This window comes from Triturus cristatus, chromosome 12, assembly GCF_964204655.1.
Source record: "Triturus cristatus chromosome 12, aTriCri1.1, whole genome shotgun sequence".
In the NCBI taxonomy this organism is placed as follows: domain Eukaryota; kingdom Metazoa; phylum Chordata; class Amphibia; order Caudata; family Salamandridae; genus Triturus; species Triturus cristatus.
In genome coordinates, this window is record NC_140595.1 from 791544915 (window position 1) to 791558540 (window position 13626).

The following is a 13626-nucleotide window of genomic DNA, read 5'->3' on the forward strand; positions in this document are numbered from 1 at the left end:
TATATATCCAAATGAAAGGTTGTCCACAAATATATATATATAGCGCACCTTTCGGGTCATTTTCTATTAAATTAAATTAATAGAAAATGAGTGTGTGAGTCTTATTCTGCCTTTTGGGAAATTCTGTGTATATATATATAGCTTGAAACGCGTCGGCTCCCAATTGCTGTCTGTTCATGGAACCTAATAAAGCACTTTCATTATGGATTAAACCTGCTGCGAGTGAACTCTACCTGGGGGCAACTCTTTTCTTCTCATATATATATATATATATATATATATATATATATATATATATATATATATTCACTTAAAAAAACATAGGTTTCACACATGTTATAGTTAGCTGGACATTTCCCTTGTAAAAAAACAATGAAATTCCCCCGTTATAGTTAGTGCAGGCAACTATAACTCCCGCGACCGCAATCCTCTGCTGATGACGTCAGATATTACATCACTGTATTTAGACACTTATTTACCCATGTCTTCTTCCATTAATCTTTAGCTATACATATATTACAAATATTTATTTTTCATAAAGACACATATGTCATCAGTGATGTAATATCTGACGTCATCAGCAGAGGATTGCGGTCGCGTGAGTTATAGTTGCCTGCACTAACTATAACGGGGGAATTTCATTGTTTTTTTACGAGGGAAATGTCCAGCTAACTATAACATGTGTGAAACCTATAGTTTTTTAAGTGAATATATATATATATATATTGCAGTGGAAATAAGTGTGGCCTAATAAAGCATGCTATTTAGAACAACACATATGCTAATAAAGACACATTTACACGTGTTTCACTACAATGTAGATTTTAACTTCCAGGTAAACTCTAGCTGTTTCCTGAAGGTGCTATGCAGGGCACAGTTGTAGCAGTGAAGTGACTTGTCAGGATCATCTCTGAAAGGCGGGCAGATCTGGAGCCTAGGATATGCCGTGGCAGCCTTGTCGCTGGCAGGAGAAAGGCAGAGTGGGTCACATGCCCGCGTCACATGTACAAGCCCAGGAGGCCTGGTAAGGGTCAGTCACCTGACAGATTATATTCAAAAAGGCTGATGGGGCTGGGACAGATTCACCCAAACTTTAAAACCTGTGACTGAATGATTAGTTGCGTTAATCATATTAGTCAGATGTCACATGTCAGGATCATATCTGAAAGACTTGCTAGGTTGGGTCAGTAACATTGGAAGCATGGAGATATGTCTGACTTACTCCAGCCCAGCCCTACAGCATTACATTATGAAATATAGGTAAACCTAAAAATGCAAGAAAGAGTCATTTGTAGAGCTCAGGCTCAAAGAGAGGTTGTCTCTTAGAGCTATTGACAGATAATGTATGTGCATTGTTACCCAACTTAATGTTACTCATTTTATCAACCTTGTAAGGATGAAAGGCTGAGTAGACATGTAGGAATCTGGGGCCAAGCACAGATTCTTGCAGTCAGTGCTGTAGGCTATTGCGCCAGCAGCCCGGTGGGACACATTAAAAGTTCCAACTTAAAAGGCACACCTTACTCCTACTTTGGGAGGTCACGTTGAGACTTGGCGGCTCCAATAAGCTCATCATGTTACCGTCCCTTCAGGTCTATGTGCACTTTGTTGATCTTGCATGGTTGTGCGCCTGGGATCATAACCGACTCACCCCTGGGCCAGGATAGGCCTTGGAGTAGAGCTGGCAAGGGGTGATTGGTGGAAGGCCGTGCCTGTGGTTAGTGGAAGATGAATGCCCTGTAGGCGCTTCCACCTCTCGCAGCCGGGGCTGATTTTCATTTCTGCTCTCGGCTTATATTTCTAATATCTCACCCCCCCCCCCCCCCCCGCCCCCTGCTCAGGCTCCAGAGGGATCACAAGGTGACAAACAGTGCTTTTGAAAACACCCACATAAATAAATAATAGCACCTGCACGTGAAAGAAACAGAAGGTGTGAGTATTACATCTACAGCTGCAGACAGTGATCTACTAATACCATTGGTGAAGGGGGGGGGGGGTAGTCATAACCCACCTGCCTTTGATAAGTCATGCCCCCTCCCCCACACACATACACATTTATATCATGCAGGTGAAAATAAATGTGGCCCAACTAAATATTACGTTATTTGAAGCATGTGCACTAATAAACACACATTCACACATTAATTACTGCAGTGCAAAGGTCCCATTCAATGGCATTGCTGAAGTACCATTCAGCCGACAGGAGGCAGCGTTGCTTGCTGCCTCGCAATCTGCATTTTAGAGCGAGGACAGAGGAAAGAAACTCTGAAAAGAGCCCTGAAGATGTTCCCTGAATGCATGCATGTAACCCCCCCCCCCTCCTTTAAAATACTGCTGTTTATGTTTTATATATATATATATATATATATATATATATATATATATATATATATATATATATATATTACATACACACAATTGTGATGTGTGCGCATGTGTGTGTGATTGCTGAATAAATGAGGGAGAATAGAAATATACAAGTCTTGCACACACCAGTAGAACCAAAGTAGGCACCTTGTAAATGATACCTCTCTCACTTCTTCTCTCTCTCTTCCTCTCTCTCCCTCTCCTTCCCTCTCTTTCTCTCTCTCTCTCTCCCTCTCCTTCCCTCTCTTTCTCTCTCTCTCTCTCTCTCTTCCTCCCTCTCTTTCACTCTCTCTCACAGTCCAGCTCTCTCTCTGACTCTGTCTTGCTCTGTCTCTCTTCCTCCCTCCCTCTCTCTCGTTCTCACTCTGTGTCGTTCTCTCTCTGTCTCTCTCACTCTTTCTCCCTCTCTGTTTCTTTCTTTCTCCCTCTCTCTTCTTCATCTCTCTCTCTCCCTCCCTGTCTCGCTCTCTCTCTTTCTCTCTCTGTCCCTCTCTCTGTTTCTCTCTTTCTTTCTCTAACGCTCTCTTTCTCTCTTTTTCTCTCTCTTGCTCCCACTCTCTGTTTCTTTCTCTCTTCCTCCCTCTCTTTCCTGCTCTCTCTCTCTCTGGCTCTCTCTTTCTCTCTCTTCTACCCTCTCTCTCTCACTCCTTCTCTCGCTTTCTCACTCTCTCTCTCTTTATCTCTCTCTTTTTCCCTCCCTCCCTCCCTCTCTTTCTTTCTCTCTGTCTCTCTCTCTCTCGCTCTCGCTCTCTCTCTGTCTCTGTCTCGCTCTCTCTCTGTCTCTGTCTCGCTCTCGTTCTCCATCTCTCTCTCTCACTTTCTCTCTCTCTCTCTCTCTCTCTTTCTCCATCATCTCACTTTATCTCTTCCTCCACTCGCTCTCTTTCTCTCTCTCTCTTCCTCTCTTTGTCATTCTAGGGAAATCCATATGGTTTTAGCAGGTACAATGCAAACAGTGTGGACAGAAAGTCTTTTTGGATAATCGATCTATTGAAGTATACACAAACCGTAGAAATCCGGAGCCTCTCTTGCAGGGCGCGCGCCCCTCACTCCTTACTCTTCCTGTGGGTGTAGCGCTGCGGTAGTCAAGTAAACAGCCGCGAGGAGCTGGAGGTAGGATGGAGCTCTTGAACCACATGCAGCGGGTTTGTTTTCAGGATTAATACGAATTCGTTCTGGACTGAGGGAGTGCTGAAGAAAGCCGTATCGCTTACCCTGTTTACAAGACAAAAACACTTGTTTCTCAGCTAATCTCAGGTTGAATTTTTCATGTAAAGTACACACCTTTGGTGACGAACAATTGGGAAATCAAGAAATCTGATACGTGTTTCTTAATCCGCTGACCCTGAAAGGAAAACTAAGCGGTATGAAGGGCAGTGTGATGGAAAAGAGGCGAGGGACCTTTAATGCTCTGGACGTTTATACCGCTCATGTGTTGTGCTCAGATCATTTCCAAGGTGGAGAAGCACCGCCACCTAGTGAAGTTATCAGGTAATGCGTCCAAACCACTTGTTGCGAGGACAAAGGCGCATGCGCATTTCTTGAAGGTGCCCCGGTTCCGCTCCCATATGAAATGCATCTCTCGCCTCTCTGTTCCTGATCTATGGGCAGCGTTGGATTGGAAACGAGGGCAAGGCCCGAGGGGCCGGTGTCCATGTTCCAGCTGTCGGCTGCTTTTTTGAACAGTCTGGGGGCAGATGTGGGCGGTGTCACTGTTGTTCAGATACAGCCAGCGCCCCAGTGGGTGTCTGAGTGGCCTTTCTGGAGGCAGATGGGCGTTCATTACCTCCCGTTTAGCAACAGGCAGAGGGATCACTCCCTTTCTCTAGCAGGGCCGGCCCATTAATGTATGCATTCCTAGCGGGGCAGGGGGCCTGAGCATAAGTGGCCTCACTTGTTTTCAGGTGTGTTTCACCCGTGTAAACTAATCCATGCATTTATTTTTTTTTACCCCGCCCCCCCCTTTTTAATTAAATTTCGCCGAAGCAGTGTTTTGAAGAAAGGCAATATGCAAATGTGGCCACTTTTTTGTAGCGTGCCCGGGCCGATTTTGAATCCCAATCCAAACCTGTCTATGGACAGTTTTAACCATGCAAGGGCTGTGGGGTGAAGGAACAGATAGCTTTACTTGGCCCCATATCTGCCTACACATATCCCTGTACACATGTTATCCTGGCATTCTATACGGTATGCTCTTACTTTGGCACTCTATTTAGGAACCGGGCACTATTTTTGGAAATAGTTAACCCAGCACTCAATCTGAGATGTGTTTTACCCAGGGACAAGTCCTGAACAAGTTTTGTATCCTCCAACTTATGAAAAAGACAGGTGCCCACAGATTATACCGTAAAGGGTAATGTACTACTAACACGGCCACCACAGCTCAATTCCAGCAGGCGAGAGTGCTCACATGTATCGTTCAGCACAGCCAAACCACTAATCAATGCTGCAGTTTCAGCAAATTGCAGTACTGTAACAATCTTCCAGTACCAGTTGGCCTCCCCAAGTAGTCCTTTGCACCAATAGATAAAAGTGTGGCTGTTGCTACCCAGACTCTGTACACCTTACCTACACATTCTCCCGCCTCAGCACACTGTCACAAAAAGGACCGTGTTAGGTACAAGTTATTGATTCTTATTTTGACAGCAGCACGTGCAGTAAGTGGGCTAGCTCAATGTAACATCCTATCATGATACGCAGATTTTCTGCACATGGTGTGGGGGGTGCCCCCTCAGTAAGGACTATTAATAGGCGATGGTGGCTAAGCTGGAGAAGGCAACAGGATGGACGCTGAAACTGGGAATTGACCAGGACCCCTCTGCAAATAGCAGTGGGGTGCCATTAGTCGCTCCACGGGCAGGAGCCAAAGCGGGGAGTCCCTTATCTGTATTGCCAGGAAGAGGGTCGCCAGTGACGTCATCTGGGGGCACCCAGAGTGACAGCATATAACGCATCGCGAGGTGAGGGATCGGCCTCCTTTTCTCTCCAACGTGCACCAGCCAGCATACCGCAGCACGATATGCAGATTTTCTGCACATGGTGTGGGGGTGCCCTGTAGTTAAGGACTATTGGCGGGCGGTGGTGGCAAAGCTGGAGAAGGCATCACCAACAATGCACCTCATCTCTCTAAAGCACCTTTCTGACAAATATATCATTTTTTTATAGCGCTACTCATTGTTTACTCACACTACTCACTTCTCACTACTGGAGAAGTTACGGCATGAAGTCATGCCAGGTGAGTGTTGTAGGGGAAGGGAAATCCTTTAAATAGAGTCATTTTCTCTCTGGATTTCCCTTCTCTTTTTCAAACTCAGGAGCAGCAACATTGTTGTGGTGTCACCAGGGCTTTAAGTGGAAGCTTTTTAAGTACTATGTACAAGCCACAGTTGTATGTATGCTGTTACTTGTATCATATATCAGGATGCAATGACAGAAACAGCAAAATAAAAGTCGGGCGGCACATTATGTTAAGCAAAGATTTTTAGTTTACGTGTTTTAAGCCACGCCCTAATTACATTGGCCATGCCACTTTGAGAGAACCCCAGTTTTTTCATCCCACTTAAAGCCCTGCCCAGGAGTCTCGGGTAACATTGTATAAGTATGCTCCCTGTTCAAGGCTGGGGCAGTAATTGGAGGCGGATGGCATGTCTCCATTACTGCCAAGGTAGAGCCAAGGATGATGGGGGTAGGGTGGTGTTTTGTGTTGTTTAACATGCAACACAATATGATGCTTCAGAAGTTGGAGAATTGTAATCGTGAATGCTGTAAATGGCGAAAATAATGTATATAAGAAATAAATCCTATCATGATACACACCACCCGAAGCCTACAATCAATCCACCTCAACTTTCGAGTTATTCCCAAACCATCCTGCACCACCTCAAAGCTCTGGTCCTTCCACCTTCGAGGTCCTTTGCATTGGAACTCCCTCGCCACCAGACACCCAAGCTACTCCCCCCCCCCCCCCCCCAACAAGAATTCAAATTAGGGCTCCAAATTCATATACTGAACCTATAAAACCAAAAAGGAGAATAGCTGGCCCTTTAGGATCTATTAGATTGGTCCTTTGCATTTGAACTCCCTCGCCACCAGACACCCAAGCTACTCCCCCCCCCCCCCCAACAAGAATTCAAATTAGGGCTCCAAATTCATATACTGAACCTATAAAACCAAAAAGGAGAATAGCTACCCCTTTAGGATCTATTAGATACGTCATAACATTAGTCATATGTGAGTCTGCTTCGATTGTAGTCACAAGATGCCGCTCTTCAACCAGGCAGTGGCTGCCAATGGAGTACACTATGTTAACCACAACCAATAAATCAATCAATCAGGATAGATAAAGTGCAGCTAATCACCCCATAGGGTATCCAGACACCAGGTTGTCTTTTCCGTCTGATGTTTTCAGGAGGGAAGGTCACAGCTCTGTGTCATCAACATACAAAAGAACGAGGACCCCTACTTCATGCAGAGAGTGGGTTAGAGGTCAGGTATCGAATATTGAAGAAAAAAGGCAACAGACTTGAGGCTTGTGGGGTACCACAGATGAGTTCTTGTGGGCGGAGCCTGCATCTCCTGACATACACTTCCTAGGCCTTTTCATTCCCCAGCTTCCGGGACACTGAGTGATACATGTACATGTCTATTTTAAAGTTTCTTAGGATACACTGTGCTGGTCATTGTGTTTTTTTAATGCCCAGATGGAGAGGAGTCCAGTGCTTCTTCCCTTGCCTGTCCTCCATCTCCTTTTTATGAAGTCTGATGTGTTGCACTGATTTTCCATGCGCCCTGAAGGTTCATTTGTTTAGTTGGAGGCAGAGCGGCTCTCTGGTAGCATCCCTCGCATGGCTGTAGGACATCTGAGTGTAGGGAAGGCCTCTGTCCTGCAGCCTTGCTATAGAGAGTCGGCTTCAGCAGCCTAGCCACACCGGTACACTTCTATCATACAAGTCCAGGCTCCCACCCTAGCTTGAGCATCCATGCAAGGGATCTGTCAATCAAGCACAGACGAGGCGGCCTACCTCTCTAGCCAGACACAGCTTGCAAGGGATCTGTCGCTCAAGCACAGACCGTGGCAGCCTCCCTCTCTAGCCTGACACCCCTTGTAATGGGTCTATTGCTCAAGCATAGAGCGAGTCAGCCTACCTCTCCAGTCCGACAACCCTTGCAATAGGTCTGTCACTCAAGCACAGTCCGAGTCAGCCTACCTCTACAGCTCGACACCCCTAGCTAAAGCACAGACCGAGTCAGCCTACCTCTCTAGCCCAACACCCCTCGCAAGGGATCTCTCACTCAAGCACAGACCGAGTCAGCCTACCTCTCCAGCCCGACACCCCTAGCTAAAGCACAGACCGAGTCAGCCTACCTCTCTAGCCCAACACCCCTCGCAAGGGATCTCTCACTCAAGCACAGACCGAGTCAGCCTACCTCTCTAGCCCGACACCCCTCGCAAGGGATCCGTCGCTCAAGCACAGACCGAGTCAGCCTACCTCTCTAGCCCGACATCCCTCGCAAGGGATCCGTTGCTCAAGCACAGACCGAGTCAGCCTACCTCTCTAGCCCGACATCCCTCGCAAGGGATCCGTTGCTCAAGCACAGACCGAGTCAGCCTACCTCTCCAGCCCAACACCCCTAACAAGGGATCTCTCACTCAAGCACAGACCGAGTCAGCCTACCTCTCTAGCACGACACCCCTCGCAAGGGATCTTTCACTCAAGCACAGACCGAGTCAGCCTACCTCTCCAGCTCGACACCCCTAGCTAAAGCACAGACCGAGTCAGCCTACCTCTCTAGCCCAACACCCCTCACAAGGGATCTCTCACTCAAGCACAGACCGAGTCAGCCTACCTCTCCAGCTCCACACCCCTAGCTAAAGCACAGACCGAGTCAGCCTACCTCTCCAGCCCGACACCCCTCGCAAGGGATCTCTCACTCAAGCACAGACTGAGTCAGCCTACCTCTCTAGCCCGACACCCCTCGCAAGGGATCCGTCGCTCAAGCACAGACCGAGTCAGCCTACCTCTCTAGCCCGACATCCCTCGCAAGGGATCCGTTGCTCAAGCACAGACCGAGTCAGCCTACCTCTCTAGCCCGACATCCCTCGCAAGGGATCCGTTGCTCAAGCACAGACCGAGTCAGCCTACCTCTCCAGCCCAACACCCCTCACAAGGGATCTCTCACTCAAGCACAGACCGAGTCAGCCTACCTCTCTAGCACGACACCCCTCGCAAGGGATCTCTCACTCAAGCACAGACCGAGTCAGCCTACCTCTCTAGCCCGACACCCCTCGCAAGGGATCCGTCGCTCAAGCACAGACCGAGTCAGCCTACCTCTCTAGCCCGACATCCCTCGCAAGGGATCCGTTGCTCAAGCACAGACCGAGTCAGCCTACCTCTCCAGCCCAACACCCCTCACAAGGGATCTCTCACTCAAGCACAGACCGAGTCAGCCTACCTCTCTAGCACGACACCCCTCGCAAGGGATCTGTCGCTCAAGCACAGACCGAGTCAGCCTACCTCTCTAGCCCGACATCCCTCGCAAGGGATCTGTCACTCAAGCACAGACCGAGTCAGCCTACCTCTCTAGCCCGACATCCCTCGCAAGGGATCTGTCACTCAAGCACAGACCGAGTCAGCCTACCTCTCTAGCCCGACATCCCTCGCAAGGGATCCGTTGCTCAAGCACAGACCGAGTCAGCCTACCTCTCCAGCCCAACACCCCTTTCAAGGGATCTCTCACTCAAGCACAGACCGAGTCAGCCTACCTCTCCAGCCCAACACCCCTTTCAAGGGATCTCTCACTCAAGCACAGACCGAGTCAGCCTACCTCTCCAGCCCAACACCCCTTTCAAGGGATCTCTCACTCAAGCACAGACCGAGTCATCCTACCTCTCCAGCCCAACACCCCTTTCAATGGATCTCTCACTCAATCACAGACCGAGTCAGCCTACCTCTCTAGCCGGACACCCCTCGCAAGGGATCCGTCGCTCAAGCACAGACCGAGTCAGCCTACCTCTCCAGCCCAACACCCCTTTCAAGGGATCTCTCACTCAATCACAGACCGAGTCAGCCTACTGGCAATATGGCCTCGGTGCCCCCACTCTCAATATTTCAATGTGATAATTGCTTTTATTTGTTACTCCTATTGCATCAGCAGTAGGCTGTTGCACAGTGCTTGCCAACCAGAGGTGGCTTTGGGGATGGGAAGCAATGAGTTAAAAACACATCCCAGAGCAGTGACGCCCTTAGTGGTCTGTTGTGGGTGCGTGTTCCTTTTCCTTTTCCTATTTCATTTCCTTTGCATTTTTGTTCTGTCTTTTTTTGTTGCTTCTTTTTGTTTCATTTCTATTAATTTTTGTTTTAGACATGTTGCACAGCAGCGTAAGCTGTTGTGCAACGTGCCTTAAAGTAAACAAAAAAGCACTATGACACGGTCAATGCCAGCCGCGCCTTAGCGCTTTGTTTATATTTACTTTAAGACATGTTGCACAGCAGTCTGCGCTGCTCTGCAACACCTTAAAAAAACATTGACAGTGCCAATAGGTATCACATAGGTGAAACATATTGGCTTTTACAGTGCTTCTTGTCATTCATTTCTTCCCGTCGGGTAAACATTTTTCTCCATAGAAAAATCCCTTCTCATACAAACCCAGCAAAGTCTGCTGTGGGCCATTCCCTTCCCATCACAGACTTACTCCTGCCTTTGGCTGGTGTAACTTTCTTTCTATCGCAAGGTTGGGTGGGAGTCAAATTGGAGTTTGTGAATGCCCGCAAACCTACAAATGTGTGGACATTCACAAATGTTTACAAATTTACACGATAAAACGTGGCTTATAATGCCCACTTCACACCTTTTGCGTGGGATTTACTGCTGCGCATTTCTCCACAGTCGTGGTTGGGAAATTCACAGTAACAAAATGCCTTTACGCCTGCCAGGAACACTTTTGTGAATTCTTGGGAGGTGGGAAGGAAGTATTTCCATCCCTAGGCTTATATGTAGAGCCCAATATACCTAAATAAAGTTTACAAAACGTCTTTTGTGTATGAAATCCTGCTTAGGAGTGTTTCAAAAATGTGTAAAATTATCTGTAAAAATTTGACAAAATTATTTACAAAATAGGCTAGGCAGAGGTCCTTCCATGGTGTAATCAACTCTTTAATACAATGTGCAGAATTCTGTAAGAAAGCGAGTCGAATCCGTTAAATGAAGTGTGCGGAAATCATTAATAGTCTAATTAATGTTTATTAAAGAGTGCAAAATTCCTTGAAAAGGAATTCTTTTTTTAAACAGCATGCACCCTGCTCTTTAAAGGATTATATGGAATTATTTAAAAATCAATTTGAGGCACAGTTTAATTAAAAATTCTGAATTCAATTCAAAAGTATACAAAATTCTTTAGTAGTGCGAGTACCGTGAGCAGAGGTATACTGTAAAAATGTTGCCTGCATGCAGCCGGTGTAAACACCTAAATGTGTATACAGTGCTTTCCGCAGGACACCAGACGCAGGATTCGCTCCCTGTCTGCCAGAAGGGTTTTTCTTCAGTTCCAGGTATTCCATGCCAGGATCTAGGGGTGGCATGAGTGGGTCTTAAGCAGTGAGCCCGCAAAAAGGCAATATGAATGGGCCTTTACCCCATTGCCCTTGGAAGCCTCAAAGGTTCACTCCAAGGTAAGCAATGAATGTCTTGGAAATGAGCCCCCCTTCACCAGATGCTGGGGGTCGGCGTGGCTACCGTGCCATCACTATGGCAGGGTTGCCATCACCTTGAAGAGGAGACGGTTGGACAAGCACTGTGATTTGTGATGCCATCTGCCCAGGGTCACTATCCCGCGACATGCCAGTGGGCTTTTAATTAGGGGTGGGCATAACTCACAGAATTTGCTGTAACATATCTTTGCGAAACTATAGCAAATCTTTGTGAGATCACACAGACTTGTGATGGGGCGTACCCAGCATTTAGCGCTATTTTCTTTTCCAGATTGACCACGGGGATGCGTTTTGCACCAAGAAAATAGAGCTAAATGTATCAGAACACGAACAGCAGCAGCAGCTCTCCCCCGCTTAGTTTGTTGTTCCTGTGCTCCTGCAACACGATGTTTGTGCCAGTTTACTCATAATTATGTGAACAGGCGTAATTGTGTACTTTTTCAGTAATTTCGCATCAAAGGAGTAAAATGAAATTACTGTGATTACTTTGGTGTAAAAATATTTCACCCAGGCCGAATTTTAATATGTGTTGTTTAAGCTCTGTACCCCTCATAGCCAAAGAAAAAAGGATTTGCGTGCCTGATGTGTGTCAGGTTCCTGCTCTATGGCCTCTCCAATCAGTGTTGAAGGCACTCTCCAGGCTCTAAGGAACAGGTATGCCTGTCTTCTGGGGAAAGAGGTAGCTGGTTCAAGGACCCTGGCGACTATAAGAAGCCAGAGCGGCCACTTCCCAGCAGAGAAGAGGACCTTGAGGTGCTCGTAGACCAGTGTGCGCAGCTCCACACCAGTCACTAGCATGTCTTGAATTTTTCCATAGGTATACTTCAAAACAGTGTGAAGAAAAGTTTAAGAACTCCTGAAGAATTCTGTTCTCTGAAGTGGATCTGTATCTCAACGAAGAGGGTGAAATTATTTAATAAAGTGCAGAAATATTTTATAAATAGTACAGATTTCTTTAATAAAGTTACAAACTTTATTGAAAAGTCTGCAGAATTGTTTTTAAATGTTGGTAATAATATATTTTTTAAAGGTGCAAATAATTAATTAGCAAAATATACAAGTCGCTTTGCTAAGTTAAAAAACTTTTTTATAAAATGTATGCAGAATTATTTAATAAAGTCAACATGTAAGGATTCACTCTGTCATGTAAAAACCTGCAATGTCTGATTACAAGTGTAGGAAATGAGGGCATCTTTACGAGGAAGTGGCGGGGTGTGGCGTTAGCCACCTTGGCTTAACACCACACTTTGCCACTTTCAAAATGTAGGGCTGCACCGAATTCACAAGGATACGGTGCCGCCCTGCATTTCCCCCTGCACTGGCACTAATTTTAGATGCCTAGTGCCAATGCACCCAGCCTTGCACCATAGTTCAAGGGTGCCTGCATTGTAGGGGAAGATTGTTTATGTGCAGGAATGTGTCCCTTCCTCACATAAACAATCTGAAATGTCATTTTGAAAACTCTGTGTGCTTCTTAATGCAGCACACATAGAAGTTTCAAAACGTCATTTTTTTTAATTGATTGTTTATGTGCAGGAAGGGACACCTTCCTGCACATAACCAATCGATGTCCTTTTGCTGTTTCTGTGTGTGCTGCACAACGCAGCACACATAGAAACAGAAAAAATTAGGAGAAATGAAACATTTCTCCTTGTTGCGTCTGTTTAAGACCAGGTTTTCCGTGGGTTTAATTTTGGCGCTGCCCCTATTTACGCCACCCTGGTAAATATGGGGCAGCGTCAAAATCAATTGGTGTTGCGTTGGAACGCCCACCGCAACACCCATTGCCCACCAATTTTATGCTAAGTATTGCGTGAAAGGGTGCCTTTATTTATTTATACATTTATAGAGCACTTGGTTACACCATTGGTGTGTCCCCGCGCTTAGAGAAGTCTCCGGGGGATGGGGCTGTTACCTGCAAGCCAGGCCGCGCTATAAGGTCATTGACCAGGCCTATCCATGCTGTGGTTGCACACATAGCCAGGTCTTTAGTAGCTTGCGAAATCTCCTTTCACATGGCTCTCTTCTTAAATCCAACGGTCGGCTATTCCAAATTTTTGCAGCTCGGTACCTGATTCTAGCTCTGAAAACTCTTGGTACCGTCACCAGGTCCTTGTCTAGTGATCTCAGGCTACGCCCTGGTATGTATTTACTAATTAGAGGTAACAGATATCTTGGGCCTTTCTTTAGTAGGATGCGGTGGCAGTGGCACATTGCCTTAAACACGACTCTCTTCTCCACTGGTAACCAATGGAGAGCTGTCAAGGTTTGTTTTGTGTTAGATCTTTTTGGCAGGCCAAGTACTAGATGTGCCGCCGCATTCTGTACTCTCTGCAATTTGGATAGACCTCTCTTTGTAGTTCCCAGATATACTACATTACCATAGTCCAGTTGAGAGGTTATTACTGAATGTACAATGGTTTTCCTGGCATTTGAAGGTAAGAGATCTAAGACTTTCCGCAAAGTTTTCATAGCATAATAGCATTTTCCCGCTACCTTCCGGATTTGGCTCTCAAAAGTCAACTCTGAGTCAAACCAGACCCCCAGATTT

The 13626-nt window shown here is 46.4% G+C and overlaps 1 protein-coding gene across 2 annotated transcripts in view; it reads right to left on the bottom strand.

The window, feature by feature from the left end:
* Window positions 1-13626, bottom strand: part of LOC146782864 (monocarboxylate transporter 13-like) — a 131961-nt gene that overhangs the window by 66256 nt on the left and 52079 nt on the right. The window contains exon 3 of one of the 2 annotated variants that reach the window (XM_085637667.1): window positions 3375-3582. The exons of the other annotated variant lie outside the window; for it this stretch is intronic. The gene's annotated coding sequence lies outside the window, so the exon portion shown is untranslated. The remainder of the gene's footprint in view (window positions 1-3374; window positions 3583-13626) is intronic. 2 annotated transcript variants of the gene reach the window in all.